This window comes from Bufo bufo, chromosome 4, assembly GCF_905171765.1.
Source record: "Bufo bufo chromosome 4, aBufBuf1.1, whole genome shotgun sequence".
NCBI classification, from domain to species: Eukaryota; Metazoa; Chordata; class Amphibia; order Anura; family Bufonidae; genus Bufo; species Bufo bufo.
Window position 1 is genome coordinate 144,713,854 of NC_053392.1, and position 10,777 is coordinate 144,724,630.

The following is a 10,777-nucleotide window of genomic DNA, read 5'->3' on the forward strand; positions in this document are numbered from 1 at the left end:
AATACAGAGATACCAGATGTGTGACACTTTTTTGCAGCCTAGGTGGGCAAAGGGGCCCATATTCCAAAGAGCACCTTTCGGATTTCACTGGTCATTTTTTACAGAATTTGATTTCAAACTCCTTACCACACATTTGGGCTCCTAGAATGCCAGGGCAGTATAACTACCCCACAAGTGACCCCATTTTGGAAAGAAGAGACCCCAAGGTATTTCGTGATGGGCATAGTGAGTTCATAGAACTTTTTATTTTTTGTCACAAGTTAGTGGAATATGACACTTTGTAAGAAAAAATAAATAAAAATAAAAAATCATCATTTTCCGCTAACTTGTGACAAACAATAAAAAGTTCTATGAACTCACTATGCCCATCTGCGAATACCTTAGGGTGTCTATTTTCCGAAATGGGGTCATTTGTGGGGTGTTTGTACTGTCTGGCCATTGTAGAACCTCAGGAAACATGACAGGTGCTCAGAAAGTCAGAGCTGCTTCAAAAAGCGGAAATTCACATTTTTGTACCATAGTTTGTAAACGCTATAACTTTTACCCAAACCATTTTTTTTTTTACCCAAACATTTTTTTTTTATCAAAGACATGTAGAACAAGAAATTTAGAGCAAAATTTATATATGGATCTCGTTTTTTTTTGCAAAATTTTACAACTGAAAGTGAAAAATGACATTTTTTTGCAAAAAAATCGTTAAATTTCGATTAATAACAAAAAAAGTAAAAATGTCAGCAGCAATTAAATACCACCAAATGAAAGCTCTATTAGTGAGAAGAAAAGGAGGTAAAATTCATTTGGGTGGTAAGTTGCATGACCGATCAATAAACGGTGAAAATAGTGTAGGTCAGAAGTGTAAAAAGTGGCCAGGTCTTTCAGGGTGTTTAAGCACTGGGGGCTGAGGTGGTTAATTTCAAATCCATTGGTGGTGGTGTATAGATCCAACGATGTTAGAATTGTGTCGATGTCACAATATTTATGGACCTGACTGTAGCTTTGGGATGCCCTTCCTGGGACCTTCCATTGCGGTGTTCCAATGGCCACAAAATTTCTAAAGGCCTCCGAGTCCACCAGTTTATATGGCAATAGTTGGCGGGCTAGCAATTCCGACAAGCCAGCGGTCAACCGTTGGGCAAGAGGGTTATCCAGCGTCATCATCTTTTTACGCTCGAACATTTGGGCCACGGAAGCCTGCCTTTTTCCAGATAAACGTGAGGATGGCACAATGGAAGGTGGAGTGGAGGACAATTGGGAGAAGAGAGGAGAAGAGGCTGGACGGTGAGCACCTGGAGTGTGGCTTTGTAGGTTCTGACGGCGTTGCTCCCACTAAGCTCGGTGATGGGAGGCCAGGTGCCTTCTTAAGGCGGTCGTCCCTAGGCGAGTGTTGGGCTTTCCGCGACTTATGTGTTGACAGCAAAGGCTGCAGATGGTAACACTGTTGTCAGCAGCAGACACGTTAAAAAAAGCCCACACTGCGGAGCCATGTGCTTGCGTCCTGGGAGTGCCAGATGTGACTGTGCATGGTAGATGGCTCGCTCCTCATACATTAGCAGTCTGTTTTTTCCCTCCTGTGCAATGTAAGTTCTGCCTTCTTCTCCTCCATATCTGCTGGTCCATTTCTCCCTCTGAACTCCCCTCCTCTTTCTCTCTTGTGGGCACCCACGTGACGTCTATAGACACGTCATCATCAACGTCACCTTCCCCACCACTAACCTTAGAGATCTTGGAGTAGGCAGCAACAGCGGGGACCAACCTCCTTGGGCCGAATTGAGTACTGTCGTCAGACTGCTGAGTGGCGGCCTTTGCTACCTCCTCTTCCTGATCCGATGCCAAGAATGGCTGCGCATCGGAAATGTCTTGTAATGGATCGGAAAATAATTCCTGTGACTCGGGCGGAGGGTATATGGTGTTGGTGGTGGTGGCTTTGGGGGTGCACACAGCAGAGAGTGAAGAGGGTGCAGATAGAGAGGATGAGGAGGGTGCAGAAGCGGAACTCAACCAAGTCTGTTGCGTCCTTTGACGTAATCAAACGCACCTTCAGCAACTCCCCACTTAGGCTCCGGCCTGGTGCTCCTGCCCTACCCCTACCACCCCTGCGGAAGGGCCTGCCACTTCCTCTGCCTGTCATTATTTAAATGACCCTGTGACAAAAGTCTCTAGAGAAGAACAGTGTTTGTGGAAGAAGGTATATAACACCCCGCTTCAATCTGTTGTTTTGGGGGGAGACTGGTATATCACACCAGTTATAATACTTTTTTTCCAGTACCGTTTGTCACTGTATGTAGCAGAGGGAACGCAGCAAAACAGGCAAAAAATTCTGCAGTACCTAAATACACTATTATGAAGGTATATTGGTATATAACACCCCGCTTCAATCTGTCATTTTGGGGGGCGACTGGTATATCACACCAGTTATAATAATTTTTTATAATTGTGTTTGTCACTCTTTGTAGTTGTACAGGGTGGGCCATTTATATGGATACACCTTAATAAAATGGGAATGGTTGGTGATATGAACTTCCTGTTTGTGGCACATTAGTATATGTGAGGGGGAAACTTTTCAAGATGGGTGGTGACCATGGTGGCCATTTTGAAGTTGGCCATTTTGAATCCAACTTTTGTTTTTTCAATAGGAAGAGGGTCATGTGACACATCAAACTTATTGGGAATTTCACACGAAAAACAATGGTGTGCTTGGTTTTAACGTAACTTTATTCTTTCATGAGTTATTTACAAGTTTCTCTTTGTTTACAGCCATTGACATGTCATCGAGGTTAACACGTGAGGAGCGGATAGAAATTGTGTTGATGTCTGGTGAACGCAGTAACCGGGTCATTGCAGCAGATTTCAATGCAAGACACCCTACGAGACCACCCATCTCCCATGCTACAGTTAGAAAACTGCTTGCTAAGTTTCGTGAAACTGGTTCAGTGATGGATTTGCCTAAATGTGGACGCATGAAATCTGTCTCTAATGAAGAAACATCAGTGGCTGTCCTAGCTTCATTCAGCAAGAGCCCACAGGGTAGCACTCGCCGCATGTCACTGGAGAATGGCATTAGTCGAACATCCCTTCGGCGGATATTAGCTACTCACAAATGGCACCCTTACAAACTCCAGCTACTGTAGCATCTCAACGAGGATGACCCAGATCAGTGCACTGAATTTGCAGAATGGGCAAAACAAAAATTGGAACAGGACCCTTAGTTTACGCAGAAGATTTTGTTCAGTGATGAGGCAAACTTTTATGTGAATGGTGAAGTTAACAAAGAAAACCACCGCTATTGGTCTGACACTAACCCACATTGGATAGATCCCTCCAAGATTGTTGGAACAAAAAAATTGATGGTATGGTGTGGTATATGGGGTACAAAGATAGTGGGGCCGTTCATCAATGTAAACCTCAAGGCCACTGGATATGCAAAATTGCTACATGATGATGTGTTTCCCTCTTTATGCACTAAAGCTGGCGCGTTCCCTGAGTTTTTCCAGCAAGATGGTGCACCACCACATTATGGGTGTCAGGTCCGAGCATTCCTAGATGAACAGTTTCCTGGAAAGTGGATTGGTCGTCGTGGGCCAGTTGAATGGCCCCCAAGGTCTCCCGATCTGACCCCCTTAGACTTTTATCTTTGGGGTCATCTGAAGGCAATTGTCTATGCTGTGAAGATACGAGATGTGCAGCACCTGAAACTACGGATACTGGAAGCCTGTGCTAGAATTTCTCCTGCGGTGTTGCTATCAGTGTGTGAAGAGTGGGAGAAGAGGGTTGCATTGACAATCCAACACAATGGGCAGCACATTGAACACATTTTATAAGTGGTCAGAAACTTGTAAATAACACATGAAAGAATAAATTTAAGTTAAAACCAAGCAGACCATTGTTTTTCTTGTGAAATTCCCAATAAGTTTGATGTGTCACATGACCCTCTTCCTATGGAAAAAACAAAAGTTGGATTCAAAATGGCTGACTTCAAAATGGCCGCCATGGTCACCACCCATCTTGAAAAGTCCCCCCCCCTCACATATACTAATGTGCCACAAACAGAAAGTTAATATCACCAACCATTCCCATTTTATTAAGGTGTATCCATATAAATGGCCCACCCTGTAGTATCGCTGCAGAACCGCTCACCAGTCACAATGCTGCACAATACAAATCCACTGCTTTCTATGTTATAAAGTATATTATAAGTGTATTACACCCCTATGTACTGCACACCTATCAATAGTACACCTATACCATTCCTTAAAAGGACTTTTGTGGACATATTAGCTAGCGATTTGTGTCACTAACAGTCTGTCCCTGCTCCACACAGCAACCTCTCCCTACACTGACAAATAACAGAATGTAAAATCGCAGCCAGATCAGATCTATTTATAAGGTAGGGGGTATGTCCATGTGTTGAAACTTTTCAATTGGCTGTCCTGTACCACCTGATGGATGTGTCATGGGTCAAAGTTCTTCACAATGTAAAAGAATATGGCGGGCGCGAACCGACCGCCAGGTGAACCGCAAGGCCATCTCTAGTGTCTAGCATCCATGCAGGACCGTAAACACCAAAACGGGCCAGACATGGAACAACTAGACATACAACACAAACCCTGAACATAAACCACACCATACATAGAAATGGGTAAGGTAGGAAGGGAAGTGACATCAATATGACATTAATGTCTCACTAGATGGCCCTCAATAACTGGGCAGATGGAATACCCAGGACAGGAGCATAGCTCATGCACCAACAGAAGCTAGAGGAAAACTAAATCTCCAGGCTACCAGCCACAAGCAATATAAGCATCTAGTGACCACACCCAGCCAAGTAGTTAACCGCACAAGCACCAGACAGGTAAGGGAAACAAACCTTAAAGGAGAAGTGTACAAACATGCTGCATAAACTACAAGTTGCCCCAGTCAACCAGCATGCATGGCAAACGTGTCACAGCAAACACAGAGACCGAGACACAGCCGTGACAGTGACATAGTGTGGAGGTGGCAGCAGCATCAGGAGACCACAGATCAGCAAGGTGACATAGTGTGCATATAGCAGCAGCAGCATCAGGAGACCACATAGTGGCACAATAACATGAGTGTGACATGATGAGTGTGGAGGTGGCAGGAGCAGCATGAGGAGGCCACAGAGTGGTAATATGATATAGTGTGGAGGTGGCAGCAGCCTCAGGAGACCACAGAGTGGCAAGGTGACAATGTTGAGGTGGCAGCAGCATCAGTAGATCACAGAGTGACCCGGTGACAGAGTGGGGAGGTAAGTGGTAGTGATGAGCGGCAGGTGCCATATTCGATTTCGACGAAATTCGCGAATATTCGATAGAATATTCGTTTAATATTCGTCGAAATCGAATATTCGTCATTATTATAATATCTCGATTTATTAAGCGATTTTAAAGAATCGCGATTGCGATTTTAACTTAAGGCTACTTTACTATTGGTTTGATATCTAGAATTAGCGAAGATGACGAATATAACGAATGTATTCGTCATATTCCTCAAAACGAAGATAACGAAATATTCTCCATCTTCGTTTTAGTTAACTATTCGTCATCTTCGCTAATTCTAGCAATCAAATAGGAAAGTTGACTATAGAGACAGCTAAATATAATTCGCTATGCGATTTTATTACTTTTTTTTTTTTTTTTTTTAAACAAATTGAATAGTTAACTACTTCATTATTATAATGATTATATTTATAAAAAAAAGTGATATAATCGCATAGCGAATTAAACTTAGCTGTCTCTATAGTCAACTTTCCTATTTGATTGCTAGAATTAGCGAAGTTGACGAATAGGTAGCTAAACCGAAGATGTAGAATACTTCGTTATCTTCGTTTTGAGCAATATGACGAATACATTCGTCATATTCGCTAATTCTACCATCCAACCATAGTAAACCAGGTTCTAGTTGAAATAGCAATTCGATTAGTTAAAGTTAAAATAATCGAATTTCAATTTTAATATAGCACTGCTATATTCTTTATTTGTTAATTCTAGCCTAATATGGACTATAGCAGTGCTAAGCTTAAATCACAATTCCATTATTATAATTTGAATTAATCGCATTGCTATTTCTACTTGCACATGGTTTACATTACTATGGCTAAATATTCTTCAGCTGCCTCAATTTAAGTTATAATCGTATTACGCGATAATGACAACAACGTAACTTTCGTGTAAGGCGATTTATCTTTGTATGTTCAATGCTCCCCAAAAGTTAGCTTAATAACACCATATTAAAGTTACAATCGCATTATGCGATAATGACAATTACGTAATTATCGATTAAGGCGATTTATCTTAGTATGATTTTAATGCTCTCCAAAAGTTAGCTTAACACCATCATATAGTAACAATCGTATTACGCGATAATGACATCTACGTAATTATCGTGTAAGGCGTTTTTTTTTTTTTTAATCTTCCCATATCTAGTATAGCGTGTTGAATCTTTCAATCCTAAAATTCGCTTTACATACAATTTATTAAACAGTGTTGGATATAGTTGGTAGACTACACATAATATTAAATTAGCTAAAATGTCTATAGAAAAATAAATGGCGGGACATTTACCTCAGCAGTGGCCATGAAAATCGAAATGCGATTTTCAATAAAAGCGTTAATAACGATAAAATCGTATTTTTTTTGCCCAAATGACAGAGCAGATTTGTGAACCCTCCCTTCTCCTAGCTTGAATAGCCAATGGGAATGGCCTGTCACACCTTAGCAACATCCATAGCAACCAATCGGTTAGTAGCCTGCCCCTTCACTATATAAATAAAGACACCGCCCGGTTGCCATTTTGTGGGTTTAGTTGTTGTAGTGAGAGGAGCAAGAGCATTTGTCAGTCGAAATTGTGCAGAAATCGAAATTACAGTTTAAAATTATTAGATAGATAGATAGGGTTTAGGACAGTGAATAATTATATAGTTTGTAGGGTGCAGGGTAGGTCATAAAGTTAGTTTAGGCAGTGTTAGGGCTCAGTTTATTATATAAAGTGCAGTGTAGAGTAGGGACTAGTTAGTTTGAATTGATTAAATACAGATAGGGAATTAGATAGTAATTTCAGGATAAATTAGCTTAGTTCTTAGGGTTTAGTGTAGGATCAACTTTATTATTTACAGTAATAGTTAGGGTTTAGTGTAGGATCAACTTTATTATTTCCAGTTATAGTTAGGGTTTAGGTTAACTTTTCATATAAAAGCTTAGTGTAGGGTTTTAGTTTAGTGTCCTTCTGTGTAAATTCGTAGTCTTTATTGTCTGTTCCGAGTTTGTTCATTTTGTCCTAGTCCGTCCGTCAGTCCGTCCGTCTTTGTCTTTGTGCCGTTGTAGGTAGTTAGTAGAAAAAAACAAACCTTTAGTGTTACTTGTCTTTGTTTTGTCTTAGTCCGTGTTTTTGTAGTTAGTTTAAAAAAAAAAAAAGCAAAAAAAAAAGTTTTAGTGTTACTTGTCTTCGTTTTGTATTAGTCCGTGTTTTTGTAGTTAGTTAAAAAAAAAAAAAGCCAAAAAAAAGTTTTACTGTTACTTGTCTTCGTTTTGTCTTAGTCCGTGTCTTTGTAGTTAGGTCACAAAAAAGCCAAAAAAAAGTTTTAGTGTTACTTGTCTTCGTTTTTTCTTAGTCTGTGTTTTTGTAGTTAGTTTAAATAAAAAGCAAAAAAAAACTTTTAGTGTTACTTGTCTTCGTTTTGTCTGTCTGTGTCTTTGTAGTTAGGTCACAAAAAAACCAAAAAAGCCAAAAAAAAGTTTTAGTGTTACTTGTCTTCGTTTTGTCTTAGTCTGTGTCTTTGTAGTTAGGTCACAAAAAAACCAAAAAAGCCAAAAAAAAGTTTTAGTGTTACTTGTCTTCGTTTTTTCTTAGTCTGTGTTTTTGTAGTTAGTTTAAATAAAAAGCAAAAAAAAACTTTTAGTGTTACTTGTCTTCGTTTTGTCTGTCTGTGTCTTTGTAGTTAGGTCACAAAAAAACCAAAAAAGCCAAAAAAAAGTTTTAGTGTTACTTGTCTTCGTTTTGTCTTAGTCTGTGTCTTTGTAGTTAGGTCACAAAAAAACCAAAAAAGCCAAAAAAAAGTTTTAGTGTTACTTGTCTTCGTTTTGTCTTAGTCTGTGTCTTTGTAGTTAGGTCACAAAAAAAACAAAAAAGCATAAAAAAAGTTTTAGTGTTACTTGTCTTCGTTTTGTCTTAGTCCGTGTCTTTGTAGTTAGGTAAAAAAAAAAAAAAAAAAGTTTTAGTGTTACTTGTCTTAGTTTTGTCTCAGTCTGTGTCTTAGTAGTTAGTTTAATTTTAGTTATTAGTGCAAAATAATAAAAAATAAAAAAATATATATATTAATAATTAAGTTTTAATTTCTTTTTGGTTTCTATAACTTTAAATTTTTTTTTTTTGGTATTTTATATCATTTGTGTTTTTTTGTCACCGGCCCAATAAAGTTTATCCCCTATATTTATATATATTTTATTTTTGGTTGGTTCTTCCAAAAATGAGCCACAAAGGCGAGGCACGCAGCCAGAGCAGTAGGGGCAGGAGAAGGAACGCTGCTACGCAGCCAGCAGTCAGTGGAGCACGCCTGATCCCAGATTTTTTTGCGCGTGGCAGCCGCACAATTGGTTCAGACGAGGCGGATGCAATTGTGGCATATGTGGCACAATCCAGTGCCACAGATTCATCTGCCCAGGCTCGCAGCAGGAGCAGCAGCATCAGCAGCGGTGGGGCAACTCCTCCTCCTGCTTCACCACCCCCCAGTCCCCAAGATGATACCCTGCTCCTGTTTAGCGACAGTGAGAGGGACATCTTGGGGGACTTAATGCAGGAGGGTGAACTTGAATTTAGTCCACCCGATTGTCAAGACCTTATGGAAGGGGTAGAGGAGGAGGATGGGGTACCTCCTGTGAGTACCCCAGTGATATCCCTTCCAACGGGTGCGGGTGGGGTAAGCCACACTACTCCGGCACCTAGTCAGACTCAGGTGTCAGTGAGGGGACAGCAGAGCCATGGCAGGGGCTCCCCGTTAGCTGTTCCTCTCGGTCCATCACATGGGGGCCTTGAGTCTGAGGAGGAGGGTGACACAGAGTGTGTGCCACCTCCTTCGTCACGTGACAGCAGCACTGACGAAGGTAGGCAGGCGAGGCAATTGGTGCGCCAGGTCACCAGGGAGCCCAGTGTCAGGGGCGCCACTGGTAAGAGCGGCAGGCAGCAGCAGCCAGCTCCTACTGTGCGCACCGAGCCTGAACAGGCGCGGGTATCCTCTGCCCCATCTGACCAGAGGTTTGGGCGGAAGTCGCCTGTTTGGGCCTATTTCACCCTGGCAGCAGATGATGTCACAATTGGCATCTGTCAGCTATGCCATGCCAGGGTGAGGAGAGGGAAGTGTTTGGCTCGGCTGGGTACCACTGCCCTGACCCAGCACCTTAGAGTCAATCACTGGCGGGAGTGGGAAGAGATGCGTGGTGGTCGTAGCAGCAGCGCCACCACCAGTGTGCAGGGGCCAGCACCTCCTGCCACTGTTCAGCATCAGCAGCAACCGCAGACTCAAATTGAGTCCCACTCCACCACTCCCTCTCCTAGAGGTACTGGTACCGGCAGCCATACCTCTGCCTCCACTGCACCCTCCTCCAGGTCCTCCTCCTCTGCCGTCCGGCGCCAGCCCTCAATTGCTGAGGCTTTGGAACGCACCGCGCCCTACACCCCCGGGGACAGACGCGTGCGTTCTCTCAATGGGCTCCTGGCAAGGGTTATTGCCCAACATCTGCTGCCCTTCAACCTTGTGGATAGCAATCCATTCAGGCAGATGTTGGAGCAGGCCCAACCTAGATGGCGTGTCCCCAGCCGCCATTTCTTCGCCAGGACCGGCGTCCCTGCCCTCCACCAGCATGTGGTGCAGAATGTATCCCTGTCGCTGGATCACGCTGTCAGCGACAGGGTGCATCTGACCATGGATGCCTGGACCAGCAGGCATGGGCAGGGGCGCTACATTAGTTTTACCGCCCATTGGGTTTCCCTCCGAGGCGCCGGGGAGGGAACAGCGGCATCAGAGTTTGTGGTGCCGCCACGGGGTGTCCAGGGTGGAAACACTATCCTCCCTCAAGCCACTGTCTCCACAGCTGCTGAGCCCCCCAGCAAGCGTCCCCGTAGCTATGCAAGTGTGGGGCACGTCCGCTGCCAGGCCGTGCTCCAGCTTGTTAGCTTAGGGGAACGGAGACACACTGGACCTGATGTTCTATCAGCACTACAGGATCAGGTCCAGAAGTGGCTGACACCCCGAAGGCTCCAGGCAGGTATGGTTGTATGTGACAACGGCAGCAACCTCCTCGCCGCCCTCCATGCTGGCAGTCTGACACACGTCCCCTGCATGGCACATGTCCTCAACCTGGTTGTCCAGAAATACCTACGTACATTTCCAGGGTTGAGTGACATTGTGCAACGTGTCCGTCGGATTGCCAGCCACTTCCGACGCTCCCCAACTGCCTCCGCGTCCCTGTCCAGACTGCAGCGGGACAACAGCCTGCCCCCTCACAGGCTGATTGTCGACAGCGTGACGCGGTGGAACTCCACCCTCCACATGCTGGAGAGGTTGTGGGAGCAGAGAAGGGCGGTGAGGGAATACCTGCTTGACCTAGGCACTCCAGGGCCAACCAACACACTCCCATACATCACTAATGCGGAGTGGGGGCAGATACAGCAGGTCTGCCACGTGTTGGCCCCATTTGAGCAGGCGACCAAGATGGTCAGCGGGGAGCATGTCGGCCTCAATGACGTGCTCCCCTTAGTGTTCCTG